This window comes from Leptinotarsa decemlineata, unplaced genomic scaffold (genome assembly GCF_025532065.1).
Source record: "Leptinotarsa decemlineata unplaced genomic scaffold, Ldec_3_MD MMD2_tig00001393_RagTag_RagTag, whole genome shotgun sequence".
Classification (NCBI taxonomy): Eukaryota; Metazoa; Arthropoda; class Insecta; order Coleoptera; family Chrysomelidae; genus Leptinotarsa; species Leptinotarsa decemlineata.
In genome coordinates, this window is record NW_027412562.1 from 7,254,931 (window position 1) to 7,277,640 (window position 22,710).

The 22,710-nt window shown below is 35.1% G+C and overlaps 1 protein-coding gene across 5 annotated transcripts in view; it reads left to right on the plus strand.

The window, feature by feature from the left end:
* LOC111509749 (cGMP-dependent protein kinase for) overlaps nucleotides 1–22,710 on the plus strand; it is a 509,933-nt gene that overhangs the window by 282,655 nt on the left and 204,568 nt on the right. The window contains exon 1 of one of the 5 annotated variants that reach the window (XM_074175927.1): nucleotides 3,672–3,861. The exons of the other annotated variants lie outside the window; for them this stretch is intronic. The gene's annotated coding sequence lies outside the window, so the exon portion shown is untranslated. Of the gene's footprint in view, nucleotides 1–3,671; nucleotides 3,862–22,710 lie in introns of those variants that run through there. 5 annotated transcript variants of the gene reach the window in all.

Genomic DNA, 22,710 nt, shown 5'->3' on the forward strand with positions numbered 1-22,710 from the left:
ACACCTTTCTTTTTGATAGTGCAACTCGTTTGGGATTGTTCAATGCGATTTTGTCTATTATAAATGAAACCCATAACAACAGTTATTCGATTTTCTTCAATTCCAAAATAATGAAAATCTCTTCTTCACTTCCAAAATCGATAAGGTTATTTTTTTCATCCAAAATACGCACTGTAATGTTGTGAATCAATTGACGACCTTCTGGACTGACAGGCATATATATAATACTGTGTGGTTCTTTAGTAAGATTGTAGCCAGGTTCAACATCAATATCGAATGAGAAAAGAATGTGGGATTCTTCACCATTTATATATGAACCAGATATTATATTGCAATCTAAGCGGATAAGTCTCACAGTTGTAATGTTTATTGGTAATGATGATTCATGTATCTGATTTGGTGGAAATATTTCATGAGCGAACCCCATCATTTCTGCTATTGAATTTGGATGTGTCAGATCAATTTCATATTTGGATCGCATTTCACATTTGAATGTATTATTATTGGCGTGTAGATAGAAAATATCATCTGCAACGACATCATTTGGTTTTTTATCATGAAACAATCTGAACATGATATGTTTCTGTATGACGGCATTGATCTCTTCTATTTCATAAGCACCACATGGAATTTCAATTGTCAACTTTTGGGGTATCGATGAGTTGTCATTACTGATTCTAAAACTAACTAAGTTATTAGCTTCAGTTATATTATTGATTGTATTGCATCCATAGAATCCCAAAAGTCCTAATCCATAACGACTGTTCCTATCCAATTCAATTGGTGGAAAAAAATCCGCACTCAAGACACTTGTCCCGACAGCTTGTAGCTCGAACTTTCGTGACATGACTGATGAATATTTTGAAACACATTTCAATTTATTATTGTACACAGCAACAGCACATTTGAGACAATTTACACTTTTTGGAAGGTGTTGTATTGTAATAAGTATCATTTTTATTGATACCAATATTCACATCCTCTATATTACAAATACAACACATAGATTTCCGAGGTATAGGACCGTCATTAACATCCGATTCTGAATTTTGATCGTGGTGGTGGTGCTCATAACAATATCTATGTTTCATTATATCGATGTCATCTTGCAGATGCTTAGGCAACTTTTCCCAAACATATGCAATCTCATGTGCAACACATGCAAGTATCACTTTTGAATTCTGAAGTTTATCCATATGAGCGTTGGAATTTGAATTTCGATAAAAAACTTGATGCTCCTGCTTATTATGCTTTTGAGAGTTTCCAGCGAAGTTATTATGATAAAGATATGAGTGAACCTCTGATGGACATTGGACAATTTAGAGAGAATCCACTATTCGTCATCGATTGTTCCCATCAACCGAATGCAACAAAATCATCAACTATTGATATAAAGATTGAGTTTGAGACGAGGAAGACCAAGTTTCCAGACAACACTAAAGTATATGCATTAATTTTGCATGATACAGTTTTAACATACAATGCATTGGATGGTTCAGTTCATAGCAGATATTGACACTTTTTTTCACTCTATCATGTACTGTTTTATGATCTTTTTTTTTTATTTGTAACTGACTTATATCATGTATTGTATTTTATATCATATTTATTGTTTTGTAATCATTTTCTATTGTATTTCATCAGATTTAAATAAATAAAACATGAAAATAATACAAAGTTTTTTATTTGACATTATTTATGATTCACAGGAACATACAGACTATCTAAAATAACTTCTTCCTCATAATCATCATTTTCGCGACCATCTTCAATTTCCTCTCGATTTTCATCATTCAATTCAAAGTGATGAATAATCCATTCTGGCAAGTATGGTTGGAGGCTATACAGGAATCTTCTTAGGTTCAGTTCAATCATAACCTCACAAAGTTGCCACAATTCCAATTCATTATCCAAAAATTTGTTGCAAACTTCTGCACCACTCCAATAGTTCTCAGCATCACGAAGGCATAATTCGATTTGTTTTTCATCATAGCATACACTCATATCATAAACGCTTGCATGTTCGGCTCCATCACCCAACACCTTCAATTTAGACGACAAATGTTGAACCGATGATTTGAGATCTACAATATCGACCCAATCTTGACTTGCGTACTGCATCCACATCTTTAAATGGTGGAACTGAAATCGAACAAAAAAAAAAAACAATAAGCAACCTCCAATTTTTCAGTGATATAATACTCACATTCCCATTTTACTTGTAGTTATAAAGTGAGTGTATTCAACTAAGTTAGTAATGTTTATATTTCCATATAATTATCATCTAATATATGAATATTAATAAAACAATAAGAAATTCATTATAATTACTATTATTATTCAATCATATTGAATTTGACTAGAGTTATCGTTTTCACACCAAAAAAAACTTTGTAAGCTATGACCTAAAGAAATTCACTATAAATTATTACTATTATTCAATCATATTGAATTTGACTAGAGATCGCGTTTTCATGCCAGCAAAACTTTGTTGGCTCTGTCCTAAATACATCATCGTATATTTACCACCTGATGAGTTGATACAAGATATATCGTCATCACTGAATTGCAACGAAATACGTTTTGGTAGCCATGTTTTAAATAATTTATCATTGCTCACATCTTGCAAAGTTAATAAAATTGATTTACCAAATCGTGTAGAATAAGTTGACATATTTTTAATTATGTACACTTCATCAATTGGCAATGATGATAAGGCCTTTTGCTCTAGTATTTCAACCTCCTGTACAATCAAATTATTAATTTTATTCAAGTCTACTTTTGAAACGGACATGATGAAAATATATATGAAAATATAAACAATTTCCAACAGACAAATACACTCACCGTCTTCCTTCTATTACGAACTGAATAACACTCTACCAATTGCTAACTGCTGCAGATATATTCGTCTACTGATTTCATAGTGTGCCAGGCATTTCTTTTATATTAAACAGTGTGAGTCACCCCCACCATGAAACCGTGAAAGATTCACATTGCTAGTTGCTATCCACTAGAGATGCCTGACGTCACAGCCAAGCCCATCTCCCAACTTGATGCGATAACAGTTGCCGGTACGAGCAAGCAGTGGTCGTTGCGGTCTCGGAGAGGGTAGACGCTAGGCAAACAGTCCTCGGCTGCCGTTGTGTCACCATCGATAGCGGGGCTAGAGCGAACCTTCATCGCTTCAGGAGAGGTGAGGGCAGACCGATGAATACGCATTACTCTGCCACACGTCGTGGAGTGAACATGTCGCTCTCTAGCCGTTGAACGGTTATTACTGTGACGTCACTCCACTACTAACTTGGTGCCCTAACACCGATGGAGCATTTATTACTTGGAGGATCTTCGAAGTATGCAGACGTATGTTTGTACATAGACAAACAAGCACATGATGAAACCCTGTACCGTGCATTCTCCTACACACACACATAAACACACAAAATCTCATATGAAAAAAAAAAATCTGAACGATCCATGCACCAGACACTTCAAGGTCACAACGCCTTGACTTCACTGCACAACAAAAAAAACTTCACCAAACAACAACCAATAAAAAAAGCAATTAATACGTCATAGTGGTGGGGGGAGGCCGAGAATCAGCTGTAAACAACTACTCTTACATTAGTATATAGTTTTCATTCTAGCAATTCCACTCGGACGAACGCAAGTTAGTTTACGGCAAACCACGAACGGAGTCGCTCTGATCTCGCCGAAATCCCCGGTAAAAAAACAATTTCCATAAACACAAAGTGCTTCTCCAGTAATAGCGCTTATTTTCGTAGACATTCTCGTGTTTTTCGCTGTGAATTCTTCTAGGAAAACTATTGTTGTGTTTTGAAAACGCGATCCGCGCATCTGGTAATTTTTTTCACAGTGTTTGGATGGTTCATAGTGTAATTTATCTGTGGCCTTGTTCTTTATTAATTGGAGTTTGGTATCGAACGAGTTCTGCTAATTGTTGCAATTACGAGTAGTTTCAGTGTTATCGTTTAACCTGGCTTGTTAGATGTGATTGTTATGAAGTTTTCACGAAAGGAATTGTGGAAATGGTGACCATTTGATTACCAGGTCTTTTGTTTGAGCATAACAGATATTTCCCTGATTTTTAGATAAACTGTAGGGTAGTGAAAAATGTCCGCAGAAATCATTCAGAAGACTAGATTTACGTTTTTACTGAAAGATCTTTCATCAGGATAGCGGTGATTTTTTTCAGATTTTCACCCCTTGGTCAAATGTTTCATATCTTAAATTATCCACGAAATTGAATCACAATATTATTAATATAACATTAGCACACGTTGATAATACAATCACATTTACAAGTAGTATTTGTATTTCAATAAGAACATCTATCTAATACAGTCGGCATTTATAAAAAAAGTACCTCCTGAAGAATGTTTTTCCATAATCATACGTGAAGTATAGCTTTTGCCAGTATATTTAGAAAGAAATCATCGATCCCGCGATAAAAATACCACGCAAAACGAAAAATCTATTGAACTTATGTTATCAGTGAGTTGAAAAGTTGAAGTTTTCAGTTGTAGTTTGTTAGACTCTTTGGTGTTTGTTTATCTTAATTTCGAATGCTGGTCAGATCATGTTTGTCTTTCTCAATTTTTTGAAAAGGAAAATGTCTAGCTTGAATGTTGAGTAAAACTAAGAGATCAGTAAATAGAAAAACTTGGGAAATTTGTCAAATGTAATTTATCATAATATTCTATACCATTATTTTTTACTGATTTTTGTCCCATATTTGTTCTGAATTTTTTGTTGATATAGTTGGGAGAGATATTCATCTCTCCCAACTATCTACACCGTAGGTTTTGGTAAATGCCTACCGAAAAACAACTACTTTCCCGGCTAATACTACGTTTCGGGATGTGTCTCTTGGACAAGGTTTCATACATGCAGTTGAGCCAAGTTGAAATTAATCGAGTCCCACGCACTTCGCTGTTTGGATCAGATCTTTCCTGCACTGATGATGAGAGGTAGTACCACGAAACCGGTCTTTAGGTGATCCACTCGACTGATTTCAGCATGGTTCGGCTGCTGGATCAACGAGAAACATCTGCGAGGCTAACCTCTGTGAGGTACCTTGCATAAATGTCTGTCGGACATAATCCAGCGTGCTGTTAGCCGGGAAAGTACCAGAACCTACGGTGTAGGTACTTAGGAAAGATGAATATTCCGATATTTTACTTCGAACTATTTATTTTCTAGTATTGAATTCAAAATTCCAACTTTAATGTTACGCGTACTTTTTCACTGAATGAAAGTAGGTATTTCTTATCATTGTATAAACCAAAGAAAATTTGTATATGTGTCCATTTTTTCTGTTGCACATTACGTTATTATATTAAGCTCATCCATCCTATTATAATCATGTTCATGTCAACTTCCTTCAATGTATATTATTGTAGTATCGCCGATAAACATCTGAAATTTTCCTCTTAAGTTCAAATAGAATAGAATGGAATAACATTTATTTCGCCAATACAAGTAAAATCAGTACAGAACAAATATTTACAAGACAAAATAAACACAATGACTTACTCACTGAGGTGTTCACTTGTTAGTGAGGTTGATCATAAATCATAGGAAATGTATACAATTTTCAGTAACTTAATATGTTTCTAAATAAAGAAAGAAAACATATTAGGTCTTTCCTATTTTGGTGTTGCCTGATGTTGCTATTTTTGAAATAAAGTTGTCTAACATGCCGCTTTCTTGATGAAGACGATCAATTAGAAATCTCAAATCTTTCAACAGAATAAGTTTGAGAAAAGGCATCTGCATAACTTATAATGGATGGAGATGAGTTTTGGATATTCCTCCCCATACGAGAAGTCCATAAGTGAGGTGGTTCTCCATCAAACTGAAGTAAATAATATTTTTCTGTTTGAGGCTCAATATGTTATTCATTAATTTGAATTTGTAGAGCACAATGCGCAGTGTTTTCAAAACAAAGTTTACATGTCTATCCCAACGGAGGTGGATGTCAATCATTATTCTTCAATATTTCATTTGTTTTTTTTTGGTTCCTTGGGAGCTGTCTGACTTGTCCATTCAGTCCAAGTCTCCAGAAAACACTGCAGCCTCTTAGACTTATTGCGTTTGTTCTCCCAACTTCTCATGACACCCATTCCATCAGTTTCGTTCCCTGTACTAGTTTGTAAAGGTTGCGTGATGGATGTTCGTCATATTCTTCTGGACGTATTTTTGTACGTCCATATTGCCTGTCTCCTGTGATTCAGTGCCCCACACTCTCATAAGATGTGTAGAGCTATTTCTATCCCTTCGTTGCATAATCTGCAGCTGAGGTCTTCGTTGTACAGCCCCATTTTATTCAGGTGTCCTCTAAGCGGACAATGACCGGTTAGTAACCCTGTGGTTATTCTGAGCCGATCCCTACTATATTGAAGTAGTTTTTCGGTTCTTTTCTCGGACGGTTTTCTATTGAAGGTTCTACTGTGTTTGTTGTCAGATACTTTTGTCCAGTACTCTGTGTGCTTCTTATTGGTCCATGTCCTAATCTGGTTTTGTACCAATAATTTTGGTACCCCCAGAGCTGGTTCAGGACCTATATATGAAGTTGATGATCCGTGTCTAGCGCATTCATCAGCTAAATCATTACTTGTGATTCCTGAATGCCCTGGCACCCAGTACAAAGTTAATTTGTTCCTGTTTGCAAGTTCATTCAGTGCTTCATGGCATTCCCAGACCAGTTTTGATGTCACCTTCGGGTTTGTCAAAGCCCCTAGTGCGCTCTTGCTGTCTGTTAAAATATTGACCCGCTCATTTCTTTGAGGTCTCAGTTTAATAAGCCTTGAACACTGCAAGATAGCATACACTTCCGCCTGAAAGACGCAACTGTAGTATAAATTTTTATCTGCTCAGCAAACTCGCTCACGTTCCATGTTTGGTCTTCGATCCATCTGTATACCAGATGTTTTTTCCAAACATGTTTTCGGGATGACTAATGGTCGTCCACTCTTCACGGCTTATGATTTTGGCCGTGAAGTTTGTGTTAAAGGTGTCATCTGGTCCGTGCACATATTCAATCTGTGCTCCTCTACATGTTCCGAAATCTCTGTTCGGTCCGATCTGTTGTAGTTCGGTGAATTTTCCAGTCTGAATTGGCCCATCCTGGCCTCCCCCATTATCACATAGTGTAAAAAAGGTAGATTCAGGAGTGTCTCTAATGCAGCTGTTGGGGTAGTTCTCATTGCTCCCGTCATTCCCAAACATGCAAGTCTTTGCACCTTGCCTAGTTTGTTGAAAGCGATCATGGTTTTAACCACAATCATGTATAGCCAATGTATGTATGGTTTCAGTCCCTATGTTTTTCTATGGGTGCATCTGGCGAGCATCAGTGCTACCTCCGCTTTCCTTTTTATCCTGTCCAAGTGTTGGTTCCAGGTCAGTGTGTAATCTAGAATTACTCCCAGATATTTAACCTCCCCCGACACTTGTATTACTTCACCTCGAAGTTTTAGAGGTCCGAGACCCTCCGTTTTAGTCCTCTTGGTGATTTTGATGGGCTTATTTTAAGCCCTTCTTCTTCGGTCCATCTTGTTATAATATTCAGGGCCTGCCGCATGCATCCCTTCACTACATTATTGTATTTACCCTGGACTAAGATGACTAAGTCGTCTGCATAGCCCGGTGATTTATACCCATTGTGGTCCAGGAGACATAATAGCTAGTCCATTACAAGGTTCCATAACAGTGGGGATAACCCCGTGCTTCCCTTGACACGACTATTTCCCTCATACTGGTTGTATTTACCAATATTTCCCTAACCATGCAGTCTATCCACCAACAGCTTGTCTTGTCGATCCCTCATCTCCTCGACGCCTGGATGATCGATTCTATCGACGAATTGCCAAATGCGCCCTCAATGTCCAAGAAAGCAGCTAAAAGTACTTCTTTGTTTATGTAAGTATGTTCTACTCTTTCTGTTACCTGTCCTATATGCATATTGGTCTCGATGTAATGGTCTGATAGCCAGTGATACGTCCCTAATATGCCTGTCAAGTAGTGTTTCTAGCGTTTTCAACGCGAATAACATGAGACTGATTGGTCTCAGGCCTTCATTTGCTTCGTCGAATATATTTTTAGATCGCTTTTCAGTAAAAGTTATTGAAAATTTGGCTTGTTGGTTTAATAGATCGTGAAAGGAATGAAGAATGTTTTGTGGATGTTTATAGTCATGAGTCGATGATTAAAATAATCTTTGATCATAGAAAAGTCATTTTTCTTTTCATATTTCAATTCAGTTCAAGTTTCACCTTTGTGAAAGACGACAGTGTCATCAGTGAAACTGATTATTCTGTCTTCACTTTGGGTTATGAAAAGGTCAATTATGTAGATCGAGAAAAGCATCTGTCCCACAACTGTACCTTGAGGTACGCCACACTGTATTACTTTGCAATCAATAGAACTCTCATTTATTTTGACATATTGCATTCGATTTTGGAAATATATTTCAAAGAATTTTAGGCAATTGTTTCTTATTCCAATGTTTTCCAGTGTTGTAAGTAATAACGTGTGACTCACGGTATCGAATGTCTTTGCAAGGTCTACAAAAACGAGGTTTGCTCTCATCTAAGGCTTCATATACAGAGTTGTTTAATTCGACAAAAGCATCCTGCGTTGATTTATTTTCTTTGAAGCCATCGTATAGCATATCGGATAGCTAAGGTAACTGGAAAGTCTATTTTTCAAAATGTTCCCAAATATTTTGGCTAGGTTGGTGATTAGTGACATCGGTCGATAATTGTTTGCTTCTGTCATATCAACATTTTTGGAAATGAGCTTTACCACAGAAGTTTTCAATTCCTCTGGAAAATATTCTTTCTCAAGGTACTTATTGAAAATGTAAGTGAGAGGTCTTGCATGTCCTTGTCATGTCCCTTTATATTGTCATGTCCTGGAGATTTACCATTTTTCAAGGATTATATGGTCTAATTTTCTCTCGTTGGTCTTATATACATGGAACTTTTTGAAACTTTGTCAGTAAAGTACTATTTTTACCAATATTGAAAATTGTTACCGATAAAATAATTGAAAATCGATTGCTTTAATTTACATTTTTTCTATTTCTCAAAACTTATTTCTATAGTAATAACGAAAATTGAACTGTTATTATTTTGTTTGAAAAATAGTTCAACACACTTTAGAAACAGAAAGGAATATTTGTCATTGAAATTGAGAAAATTGAAATTAATTAAAGAGTAAGAACATTGATGAGAGATAACAAAACCTCATTTTTCAATTGTAAATTAATGCAATTGCATATATGAACATGATTATTAATTGTGATCAACTTTACAGTCTAGCAAAATACAAACGTTTTTATAACTGACCGCGATGGTTGTATTTTAGGTTTCAATCCTAGTAGAACTTTTTATAAGGAATAACTTTTTTTCTTTGGAAGATTCCCCAACTGCTATTCTATACGAAAACGCTAATAAAGTTGTAATCCACCGTATCAAATACTTCTAGAATATTCGTGACCAAAATATACATTGCGAAAACATGAAAATATGTTATTCTAATGTTATAATATTATTGCAAAATGAAGGTTTTTTACATATTCTTCTCTAATTCCGGTTGGATATACTTCCGAAAAATAAAATGGTTTTCATGAATTTTTCGAAAAGATATCTGTGTTTTCAGCACTGTTCTTGTGTATGATCTACTCGAATAATTTCAGTATGGTCCTGCTGCTGGATGAACTGGAAACATCTGCTAACTTGTGTGAGGTGCATGAATGTATGTCAGTTATAATTCAATGTCCAGCGTCGTATTAGCCTGGAAAGTATTTTCCGGCAGGCATTTATCAGAACCCACGTTGTAGGTAGTTGGGAGAGATGAAGGAATATTTATTTTCTAGTACGTATGTATTTTCCCTCGATAGAGTCTTCAGACACGGTTTGATATCTGCTGATGTTTTTGTAATACAAATTGATCAGTGTGTGCCAACTCTGTATATACGGAAACTTTGATGGTGGGTGTTGTTGCTCAATTCGTTAGTTTCGTGGTTATTGGCAGACAAGTCGGGGATAATGCAAAAAATTGGCAGCAAACATAATGACTAATTTTAACGACCATTTACTTGATGTGGGAATGTGTTTCTCAGACTGTTTGGCTACTGCGGAGATTAGACTCATCCACTGGTCTATTCCGCGTTTATAATTATAGAATTGTTGTGAAGCGATTCGAATCGGAGTGAATTCCTGGAAAAATGTAATTGCAGCGTGAAAGATAGCCAGAATTGACGCTTGTTTGGATATAGTTTCTTTTTGTTCGCGCTTTCATTGTATAATAATTTTGAAGTTTTGAGATCAGTTATAAAAAAATCACTGGTTCAATTCAGAGATTCATCGTGATAATAAGAATATCTTTTTGTTTGAATCAGCATTCCATGGTAGTCTGAAGATCGATTAATTCTCAAATTGATATTGATAATTTCTTTTGTTCTGTCTTGAATTAGGAGTTCTCCCATGTATTAATAAAACAACAATAAAAACCGGAGCTCATTTGAAAATATAGATTGGGTAAATTTTCGTTATGTGGACACCCGGCGATTTTGAAAAAAATTTTTGACTGTACTTACATATTTTGATGCGTAGATTACGAATCCGAAAGAAAAAAGCGACGCTCTCCCTTATTTAAAAAGTTACGGCCCTTCAAAGTTCAGAAAAGGGCAACTTTTCAGCCTTCTTTTTCACTAAATGAACTATTTAAAAACACAAGCATTTATTCACTAGGTCACCTTTACACCTTATTCCTCCTTCTTTAACACTTTTAACTTCAATAATCAACATTTTTCTTATAAAAATGTTAAAAAATGTACGGAGCTGCTTTTTGGTTACATATCACTGTATTTTACGTTTTTAAGGTTAATGATATGGTTGGTACGACTGATGCAGTCCATATTCCTGAAGTAATTCAAATGTTTTTTACCTTCATTCTTTAGATCGTAAATTGGTTTTTGGTGGTGTATTACGAATTTGAAATAGTAGGCGACGGCAAATACCAACCGCTTTTTTCTGAAATGTCACTAGTAACTAACCTAAAAATAGAATAATGTCACCAGGAGAAGCATTCGTTTTTAAATTAAGTTTTTTATAAGAAAAATGTTGATTATTGAAGTGAAAAGTGTTAAAGAAAGAGGAATAAGGTGTAAAGATGACCTAGTGAATAAATGCTTGTGTTTTTAAATAGTTTATTTAGTGAAAAAGAAGGCTGAAAAGTTGCCCTTTTCTGAACTTTGAAGGGCCGTAACTTTTTAAATAAGGGAGAGCGCCGCTTTTTTCTTTCGGATTCGTAATCTACGCATCAAAATATGTAAGTACAGTCAAAAATTTTTTCAAAATCGCCGGGTGTCCACATAACGAAAATTTACCATAGATTGATATATAATAAAATCAATATATGGAACACAATTTAAAACAAGGTTACTTGCAAATACAGGTACATATTAAAAATATGCACCGCTCTTGGAACGTCTTAGGCCTCTCGTCTACTGGGAGCTGAAAGCTGCGATAAGTTGCGAAATCAATTCGCCAGAATTCGCACGACAACGTACGAATGATCCAAACACATGGATCGGTAGGAGGCCGCGTCCACTTGGCCCGTATCGTTCTTCAGGTTCGAATTGCGAACCGATCCCGTTCTGCCGGGATTTGATTGCGATCTAGTGCGAAAATTGTTACAATAATGTATTGAAATGAGGTCCTTTCTCATTCGAAAATAGGAAAAGTTGTTGTCATCGTCGATTTGAAGATCGTGCCACGAATGAGAAAACTCACCGAACTCCTTTCTTTTTGCGTAAATGTCTGATACGACGATGAATCGAAAGTGATAATTTCAAAGCAAAAAATTCTTCATCAGAACAAATGAATTACCCGTTCAGAACCATCTCGCTTACTACGAATCCGGACGAATATTGAGCAACGAATTCGTTGCTTCGCAGTTCGCAGCTTTTTGCTCTCAGTGGACGAGATGCCTTAGACGCTCCAAGAGCGGTGCATATTTTTGATATGTACCTGTATTTGCAAGTAACCCTGTTTTAAATAATGTTCCATATGAATATTACTGGAGTTTTTCCCAACACCAAATCGTTATTTTTAACACCTCGACACGTGTTTCGATCACCAAGTGATCATCTTCAAAGAGGAAGATTAAACTACGCGTAGTACTTGTGTTTTGTCCTTAAAAAAACGTTTATGAGGATTTTCACTCTTTGCTGGTTCGCTTCATTTGTAAACGTCATAAACAGATGTCAAAGGAGTTTTCAAATGTGAAAACCAAAACTTCTTTGACATATGTGTCAGAAACAGGCTAATTATTAATTATGATAAGACCGTATGTATGTTATTTAAATCTTAAACAAATTAAATCGATTCAAAAAATATCAAAATTCACATAATCATGAGCTGAAAATAAGCAATGAAACAAAATTTCTATGAGTCACCATGAACTCATTGCTTGGACTCCACATATAAATAAATTATGTTCTCAATTGAGTTCATCATGCTTCGCCATTAATACATTAAAATATGATTTAGACAAGGAGTATCTGATAAATGTGTACTACGCATTATTTTATTCTAAGATTGCCTACAACATAATTGTCTGGGGCCAAAGAACAATTTTCAGACTGAAGCCAACAGAAACTTGTAGGGGCTCATTTATTAAAAACAATATAAGGGCTACAGGGCTTCTATGGCGTATTCCCTAGAGGACGTACTTACGGTAGTGAGTGGGAAAGAGACGTGTGCGACGTGATCGACGCATAGAAGGATGGAATGAGCATCGAGTAAATTCATTTGATAGATAAGAGCGCGGTGGAATTACAAAAATAACATGTTTTTCATACAGAGTGTCTCATCGTTTAAGAAAAAACATGTACGGGGTGTCTCAAATACGTCAGCGAGGAAAATGTTGATATAATAATAATAATGAATGAAAAATCGGACTTAAGAAAAAAAACATCGCTGCCATACAGGGCGTCTCATCGTTTAAGAAAAAACATGTACGGGGTGTCTCAAATACGTCAGCATGAAAAATAATAGTATAATAATAATAATGATTGTAAAATCGGATTGAAGAAAAAACATGGCCACGGACGTTAAAGAAAAAAACATGGCTGCCATACAGGGTGTCTCATCGTTAAGAAAAAAAAACATGTACGTCGGCGCGAAAAATAATGGTATAATAATAATAATGAATGAAAAATCGGATTAAAGAAAAAAACATGACGTCAATATGTACAGGGTGTCTCAAAATACGTCATTTAAAAAAAAGTTTAACGAGGCTCTATGGTTTTGACGTGTGATTCTTCAATGTGTACAGGATGTCTCATTTAGGAAAAAAAACATGCCAGGTGGGGGCCTAACGTTTTAGCGTGTGATCCCAATGGGAAACGTTTGAAAATGGGGGGGCAATGGAGGTATTCAGCAATGACATTTCAAAATACGTCAGATGCGTCTTTTCGTGTTAGTTGGGAAATGGGGGAGTGGGCGTTAAAGAAAAACAAAACATGGCTGTCATACAGGGTGTCTCATCGTTCAATAAAAAAACATGTACGGGGTGTCTAAAATACGTCAGCGTGGAAAATAATGATACAATAATAATAATGAACGAAAAATCGGAATAGAGAAAAAAACATGACGTCAATATGTACAGGGTGTCTCAAAATACGTCATTTAAAAGACATGACAGTTTAACGAGGCTCTATCGTTTTGTCGTGTGATTCCTCAATGTGTACAGGATGTCTCATCGTTTGAGAAAAAAACATTTACGGGGTGACTCAAATACGTCAGCGTGGAAAATAATGATATAATTATAATAATGAACGAAAAATCGGTTTAAAAGAAAAAAACATGACGTCAATGTGTACAGGGTGTCTCAAAATACGTCATTTGAAAGGCATGACAGTTTAACGAGGCTCTATCATTTTGTCGTGTGATTCCTCAATGTGTACAGGATGTCTCATTGTTTGAGAAAAAAAACATGTACGGGGTGACTCAAATACGTCAGCGTGAAAAATAATGATATAATAATAATAATGAACGAAACATCGGATTAAGGAAAGAAACATGACGTCAATGTGTACAGGGTGTCTCAAAATACGTCATTTAAAAAAAAGTTTAACGAAGCTCTATGGTTTTGACGTGTGATTCTTCAATGTGTACAGGGTGTCGCATTTAGGAAAAAAACATGCCAGGTGGGGGCCTAACGTTTTAGCGTGTGATCCCAATGGGAAACGTTTGAAAATGGGGGGGCAATGGAGGTATTCAGCAATGACATTTCAAAATACGTCAGATGCGTCTTTTCGTGTTAGTTGGGAAATGGGGGAGTGGGCGTTAAAGAAAAAAAAACATGGCTGTCTCATCGTTCAAGAAAAAAACATGTACGGGGTGTCTAAAATACGTCAGCGTGGAAAATAATGATACAATAATAATAATTAACGAAAAATCGAAATAGAGAAAAAAACATGACGTCAATATGTACAGGGTTTCTCAAAATACGTCATTTAAAAGACATGACATTTAAACGAGGCTCTATCGTTTTGTCGTGTGATTCCTCAATGTGTACAGGGTGTCTCATCGTTTGAGAAAAAAACATGTACGGGGTGACTCAAATACGTCAGCGTGGAAAATAATGATATAATAATAATAATGAACGAAAAATCGGTTTAAAAGAAAAAAACATGACGTCAATGTGTACAGGGTGTCTCAAAATACGTCATTTGAAAGGCATGACAGTTTAACGAGGCTCTATCATTTTGTCGTGTGATTCCTCAATGTGTACAGGATGTCTCATCGTTTGAGAAAAAACATTTACGGGGTGACTCAAATACGTCAGCGTAGAAAATAATGATATAATAATAATAATGAACGAAAAATCGGATTAAGGAAAGAAACATGACGTCAATGTGTACAGGGTGTCTCAAAATACGTCATTTAAAAGACATGACAGTTTAACGAGGCTTTATCGTTTTGTCGTGAGATTCCTCAATGTGTACAGGGTGTCTCATCGTTTGAGAAAAAAACATGTACGGGGTGATTCAAATACGTCAGTGTGGAAAATAATGATATAATAATAATGAAAGAAAAATCGGATTAAAGAAAAAAACATGACGGCAATGTGTACAGGGTGTCTCAAAATGCGTCATTAAAAACATGACAGTTCAACGAGGCTCTATCGTTTTGGCCTGTGATTCTTCAATGTGTACACACGTGTCTCAAAATACGTCGGCGTGAAAAATAATGGTATAATAATGATAATGAATGAAAAATCGGATTGAAGAAAAGAACATGACGTCACCAGTAGTGGGAATATATCTATATAAATTATTGAGTTATATCCATAACAACAAAAGTAATTTGAAAACAAATGCAGAATTTCACAATTATTCCACTCGAAATAATTCAAACCTCCGCATTGCTAAATGTAATTTGTCTCTCTATAAAAAATCGCCTCTATACGCAGGTGGTGACTTATATAATAAAATACCGACTGATTTTAAATCAATTAAAAGTCCTTCAGAATTTAAAAGACAATTGAAATTGTTTCTCTGCAAAAAACTGTTTCTACAGTATTGATGAATTTTCAAACTACCAGCAATCTGTTTCCAATATTTAATTCCATTCAAAGGTAGTTGCACTATTTTTATATATTAAGTTATTACCCTCATTATTATTTGTGTTTGATTGTATTGTACTATTTTTTGACATGTTCTATCCAATCTTTTTTGGCTTACAGAATAAATTTGTATTCTATTCTATTCTAAGTCGAGAACGTTTGAAAATAAAGCTTTGATTTTTTTCAAATCTAAAGACGGAAGTAGATTTTAGCCTCCGAAATGTATGAGTTCTTAGTTTTTTTTATAGGCAGAATTATTAACGAGTTACTGATAAATAGAACATTTTTGTGAAAAATACTTTGAAATCACACAGTAATTTATCGGGGTGAACTTTTCTTTTTCGAAGACAAAACACAAGAACTACAGAAAAATCCTTAAGGCACTCCAGGCTATCAAAGTTGCACGTGATGTTCGCGTCTCCAATCCAGCAACTTCAGGGTATGTTTGGGGACGGAACTCTATACATAATGTCGTGCCCTATCACTGTCGTGTAAGAAACATGTCTTTCAACCTTTTCTAAAGTTTCTCAATGAACTTTCTTTAAAGTCTGTAGGGATGGTGTTATACAATTTTGCCGCATTGTAGGAGAAACTTCGAGTAAATATTGCTGTGGAATGCCTGGGAATGAGCAAAGTATGTCTATTACGAGAAGTGCCACTGTGTGATAGTGCAACTAGTCTTTCACGTAAGTAAGGCAGATATCCCGAAACAAGAATTCTATGCGTGAAACTAAGCAAATGCATTGCTCTTAGATATTTGAGTGAAAGCCAGCCAGAATCTCGAAAGGACGGACTTATGTGATCATACTTTCGGATACCGTAGGAAAATCTGACACAACTATTTTGTATTCGCTGGAGTCGCATCACATCTAATTGTTGTAAGGCGGGTCGGTAGAAACAATCGCAGTAAGATAATCTTGAAAAAATAAGTGTTTCACAGAGATTCAACTTCAGACTTTTTGATAAAAGGTGTCTACTTGGATAAAGTTGTCTTAATACATTGAATGACGTTTTACACAGATGGTTCACATGATTCGTGAATCTCATGTCTGTATTTAACCACAAGCCTAGATTTTTACATTCATTCACGAAAGGTATTATGTTATTGTTGACACGGATCGACAATGACTCACACACAATATTTCTTTTACTTTTGGGACCAAATAACATGACCTGGGATTTCTTTGGATTGATAGTAAGATTATGTGCACAGGATACATCATATAGAGTTTTGAGGTTTCTGTTAATATTCTCATTAGCAGGTGTAATATCTTTAAAGCTGAATGAACTATACAATTGAGTATCATCGCCGTAGTGATGTATTTTACCAAAAATAACAAATTCATGGAAGTCACTAATATAAATTGCAAAAAGGAGCGGTCCCAGAACTGAACCTTGCGGTACACCAAATTTTCTTGATATTATTGTTGATTGGTTACCATCAAGGTAAGTTGATTGGGTCCTTCCGGAGAGATAGCTATTCATAAGTGACACTGCATTATCGGTGAAACCAAAGCACTTGAGTTTTATGGACAATAAAGAAGGATCCAAGGTATCGAAGGCTTTACTGTAATCAAGCATTAAGAGACATGTGAAATTTCCTTCATCAAGTGATTTGAATATGTCGTCAGTGACGAGACTCAGAGCCGTAGTAGTGCTATATAGAGGGCGAAATCCAGACTGAACATGAGAACAATACTCCAATTAATGTCTGAGCTGAGCTTTATAAAGCATCAAAAGTTGCTGATGTGTGTACAGTTTTCTGATTCGGAAGGGTGTTCCAAGCTTTTGAAAAGCAAACTTTGCAATTCAAGTGACACGATAGTGCTAAGACATATTGGTGTCCATTTTAACTCACAACAAACTTATTAAAGCAGAAAGTGGAACTATCTGTTCGGAGACATTTATTTTCTTGGAGAAAATCGATGCGTAGGTTTTTGTGGTATTGAATTGAACCTGGTTACTTCCACCCCAATTCGAAATTACTCCTCATCAAGATATTCAACCTCCTGCTGCCGAAGATGTACCTCCGTAGCCAATGTCCTGGAATCCAAATGGAATGACGAGACAAGTGTACTGTCGTCAGCAAAGCAATATATTTTTGATTTTTCCCAATAAGTCGTTGATATACAATAAAAAAAGGGTTGGAGACAATACCACCGTTGATGGTGAAAGTATTAGAGAGGTATCCATCGTCGGCCACTTGCAGGAAACGTTCTTTCAGTAAGCCATACACGAAAATGATCCGACAAGCCATCGCATAGAAGTTTGGCCAGAAACCTAAAAAGTTTGACCTTTCTCCACTTGCATGAAGTTCTACATTACATTTTTTTTGGGAAAGTTTTTGGCTTTCTACTACTCCATATTGATAAAAAAAATTGTGGGAATCTTCCAAAAAAGGAAGGAAGTAATCAATTTGAAAATAAGTACATGGATGTGTAGATCATGCAAAGAAGTAACTTTCAGACACAAACTGGAAGAAAGCCCTCCTAAAACAGCTACTTTCATATAAACATTGAATTATACAAAAAAAAATCGTTCGAAACAAATACTTTTATATGAACACTGAATTATACAGAAGATACTTTTCTGTACTCAGTTTGTATTCCAAACATTCGTTGTGGAATAAAATCAGATATCATCCACAGGAGTTCTCTTTGAATGTATTGTAACAAATTGCACTTACATGGAACACTGTCATCCTCACTGGTAGACATCGATGTTTCGTCGTAAGACACTTCCCGTATCAAGTTGGATAACATAATAGAAAGTACACACATTCATTCATGAATTACGATTTTTGATTTCACGGAATAAGTGACCTACTTATGTCATTGATGAAATCGTTATGACATTCATTCGCCTATTTAAGATTATAGAATTTCCCAGGAAGATCTATTGAAACCTGATTTGTTTCACAAAAAATACTTTTGTTCAATAAGTGAATATCCTCTAGGATTATTAGGCGATCTCACCAGTTCGTAGTTTATTGATAAAACAAGTGGGGGTAGGAGGACGGTTTAAGGGCTTGGGCCTTGAATTGGCTTATCATTTCCTTCTGATAGAAAATAATATGTTCGAATTTTTGTGGGAATACACTTATTGAAGAAATATACTGTCATACTTACGTCGCAGAAATGTTCATCGGCCACGATAATAAGTGTGATGATTGGATACTTCTTCTTTAACTAGCTCCATCACCTTCTTATCAAATTTTGGAAAAGTATTTTTACGCCTGATGCTTTGTTTCAATTTTCCCCAAATCAACTTGATGGGATTGAAAACACAAAAATAGGGGGGAAGTCTCAATATGGTGTGTCCATACTTTTCAGCAATACTCTCAAGGGCATACACGTTGTCAAGAACTATTACACTATTCTCATCCAAATTTGGGATCAATGTGTTTTCAAACCATTCCTGAAAAATATTAGCTTTCATGTTCTTATGATAGTCAACATTGCAGTCTTCAAATTTTTTCCACATAATTTCAAAGAATTCGGAACCCATCCTTTACATCCTCCGCAATGCACAATGATTAGTCGCGATTCTTTGTTTGCAGACTTGTTAGGTGTACACATCCTCGAACCATCAGTCCACCCTTTCGTAACTGTGTCGTGAGTGTCATACCAAGTTTCGTCCAAATAGAAAATCTGCCGTTGTTCTTGTCTATATTTAGTTATTTGTTCTAAGTATTTGTTACGCAATTCCACTATTCTTCTGCTTTCCATAACTGCTTGACGTTTGTTTATTATTTTAAATCTGAATCCTAGTTTCTTTATCCAATTCTGAAGAGTTTTGTCACAGCAGCTCACGTTATGGCCGGAAGTATTCAATTTGTTCCTTATGATTTCAATTGTAGGAAAGTCATTGCTTTTGAACCAGTCGTTTATTGTTTTTTTAATGATTTTATTTGATGAACATCTATTTGGTAATCCCGCATCAAATCGCTTCTTGCGTTCATAAGGTTTGTTTTTAACTATTTTACGTACAGTTGAGAAAGCCATTTCGGTCAAATCTGATGTTGCTTGTAATAGTTTTTTTCCCTCGAAACGAAACTTGATATGTAGATTCTTATATACATTGAAACATACTTTCTGTGTTTCAATATTCAAATGCATCCGAATCTTATTCACTGGCATCTCTTTTTCGCATTGTTCACCAGCGCTATTGGAATCCTACACAGGAAAAAGACTGCGTTGTTGTCACACACGTTATTAATATTAGTACTTGTCCAAGGACGCATATTTTAAACAAATAAAAATTTTAAGTAATTATAACTGCTCCAATATCGAATTTCAACACTCAAATCGCGATCAGTTCCTGAACTGAACATTGACAACACGACTCTTCTAACCATCCTCACATTCTATTGGTCACCGTAACATGACTTCAAATTTAATTTTATGACTCTTCAGCCAATCATAAACTCGGTTAGTAAAAATTATCCAATACGAAGCGCCAATTCTTCAGTCCACGGGGACTAATTCGTAGCGGCATTTTTCCTTTGTATTGGTTTTTTGGCCTTTGAGTTCGCCGAAGCTTCAAGAATTACTATATCGGTTACTTCGACTATACCTAGAAGAGGTATCTATGATATAAATAAGGCTAATATTATAAGTATGTTTAGTTTGATCTTCCTTTCGAAGATGATCACTTGATGATCGAAACACTTGTCGAGGTGTTGAAATAACGGTTTGGTGTTGGGAAAAAACTCCAGTAGTATTCAACATTTGAAAAAGTAAAATGAATATAAATATGTTGATTTAACAGTATACCAAACCCACAGATGTATACTTCCTGAGAGTTTTTTCTAAAATTCGATTCAATATACCCTACAGCTGGAGTTAGTTCATTATTTATTCAAATACTGTTATATTTTTCAAGTAACAATAACTTATGTTTTTTTTTCTATGAGACTCGCTCTGTTTCCAAAATAAGGAAGGTAATATTAGTATTTCATGTTTAATTAAAACGAACACAGATAATAAATTTGCATTAACGCATGAACCCAAAGATTGGCCAAAAATCGCTCAATGACATTATATAAATAAGCTGAAAAGAGGCAAAAAATTTAAATTTGTAAAAAAATTATCAGCATCACAGTATAAAGTACAATATTTTCTATCGTACGTTACACACCACGACAAAGTAGAATGAATATTTATTGAGATATGGAGCTACAGAAACGTATGGCAAAACTTTACGGACAAAACTTTTGAAACAACCGATTCACCTAATATGTTTTCCTGTCTACACTTGCTCAACGGTTAAATTGCGTTCGGACACTTGATCAACATTCTGCAATCGCGGTATTATTTTATTCCCTTTCCGAAATGACATTTATTGCCCATTGTTCCATTCATTCAACATGTTTCATCTTGACCGCGGCAGCAGAGATTCACTACAAGATCTGGTACCATTTTAATTGGAAGCGAAATAACTTGCAAGTGGAGAGTAAGTCATTACGAAATTTATCAGTATTTCATACCCAATCAAGTTAATAACAAAATTACTTCATCACGTTTTTATATAAAATTTTGAAAAGCTTATTAAATTAAAAGTAAGTATTTTTTGAAAAAATCTATGAGTGAAAATATAATCATGTTGTTGAAAGTTGGTTCTTATTCTTGAAATGCCAATATTGACAGTTTCAACGTGAAATAAATAAAAAACTATTTTTTTTAATTTTTTGGGGAAAATTAATGGAATCGAAGTGCCTGAAAAAAATCATTGTTTTCATTTCTCATAAAAATCACTAAAATCAATCAATAATGGAAGTATGCTGTAGAAGTTTGACCAGTTCAAAATTAAAAAAAAATAGCTTGAAGTGAAAAGAGCATATTTTTGTCTTTTCTTCAAAATAACTCAAACTCTTTTATTGATAGTTTTGATATGCACAATATACCCACAATGAAGAAAAGAAGAAGAAAAGGCATGGAAGTAGAAACCAATGGAATGTGTGTCAGATCCGTACATACATTTAGTTCAAATACAACTATAGAATCGTATGCATAGTTATGGATTGAATCTTGATGAAAATCGTATAAAGACAATAACACCTTGATTATTTTTTATCAATACATATCTATGGCAAATATAGGTTTTATATTCGATATATTAAGTATTCACTTGAACAAATGTAAACAATTATTGTCCCTTGAAATTAATTAATTAATTATGGAGCTGTGTTTTTGTTTCATTCAAATTGGTTTGCTTTGCTGTAAAATGGAATCTTATGTCTATAGAATGTGTAAAAGCCAAACGGAATGAATTCATTATTTCGGTTACTGAACATATTTAAAAAAAATCCCGAAACACGTCAAATGTAAATTATAATTTGACATTATTCAGCTTAAAAATGCCACCCCTACCTCCAACTCCATAGGAATGACAGATACAACCCCCAGTTTTTTAAAGGGAAAGGTCTCTTCATCCTCTATTCAAAAATGTTATCGCTGTCAAGTTTATTGCAACAATTGAGATAAAATAAATTAAAATTATGTGGTTACCGAAATTCGATGCATTTTATTTTCTTTTATTATATTTACTATCACATCTAATTTTGGTTCATCACTCATTGCATTAGCAGCTGCTTCTTTTAACTGCTCCACATGACCAAGCTCGCGAAACTGCTTCTATATTTTGCTTATTGTTCCTTGGGTTATGGGCGGCAAATTAAGAAAATTCTCATAAAATAGACAATCTACTTCCTGTTGTATTCGGGTTTTATCTCGGTTAGCAATCATTCGTAAAACTGATATTTCATGCATTTCCGTTAATCTAACCATTTCTCAGACTTGAAGTTAACTGACTTTAAACTTAAATTTAAATGCTAACAACTAATGGTGTTACATACAAAACAAGTTGACAAGGCGTTTTGAACTAACGTTGCCACGGAAATTATTTAGAGTTTTTTAAAGGATGTCATCTAAAAAGAACATTGCTATAGTTATTGCTTATTTTCTTATTATCAATACCTCAACATGAAATATGTTCTGAGTATATTACAATAAGTTTTGAGTGTATTTTATCGAAATTCGATAACAA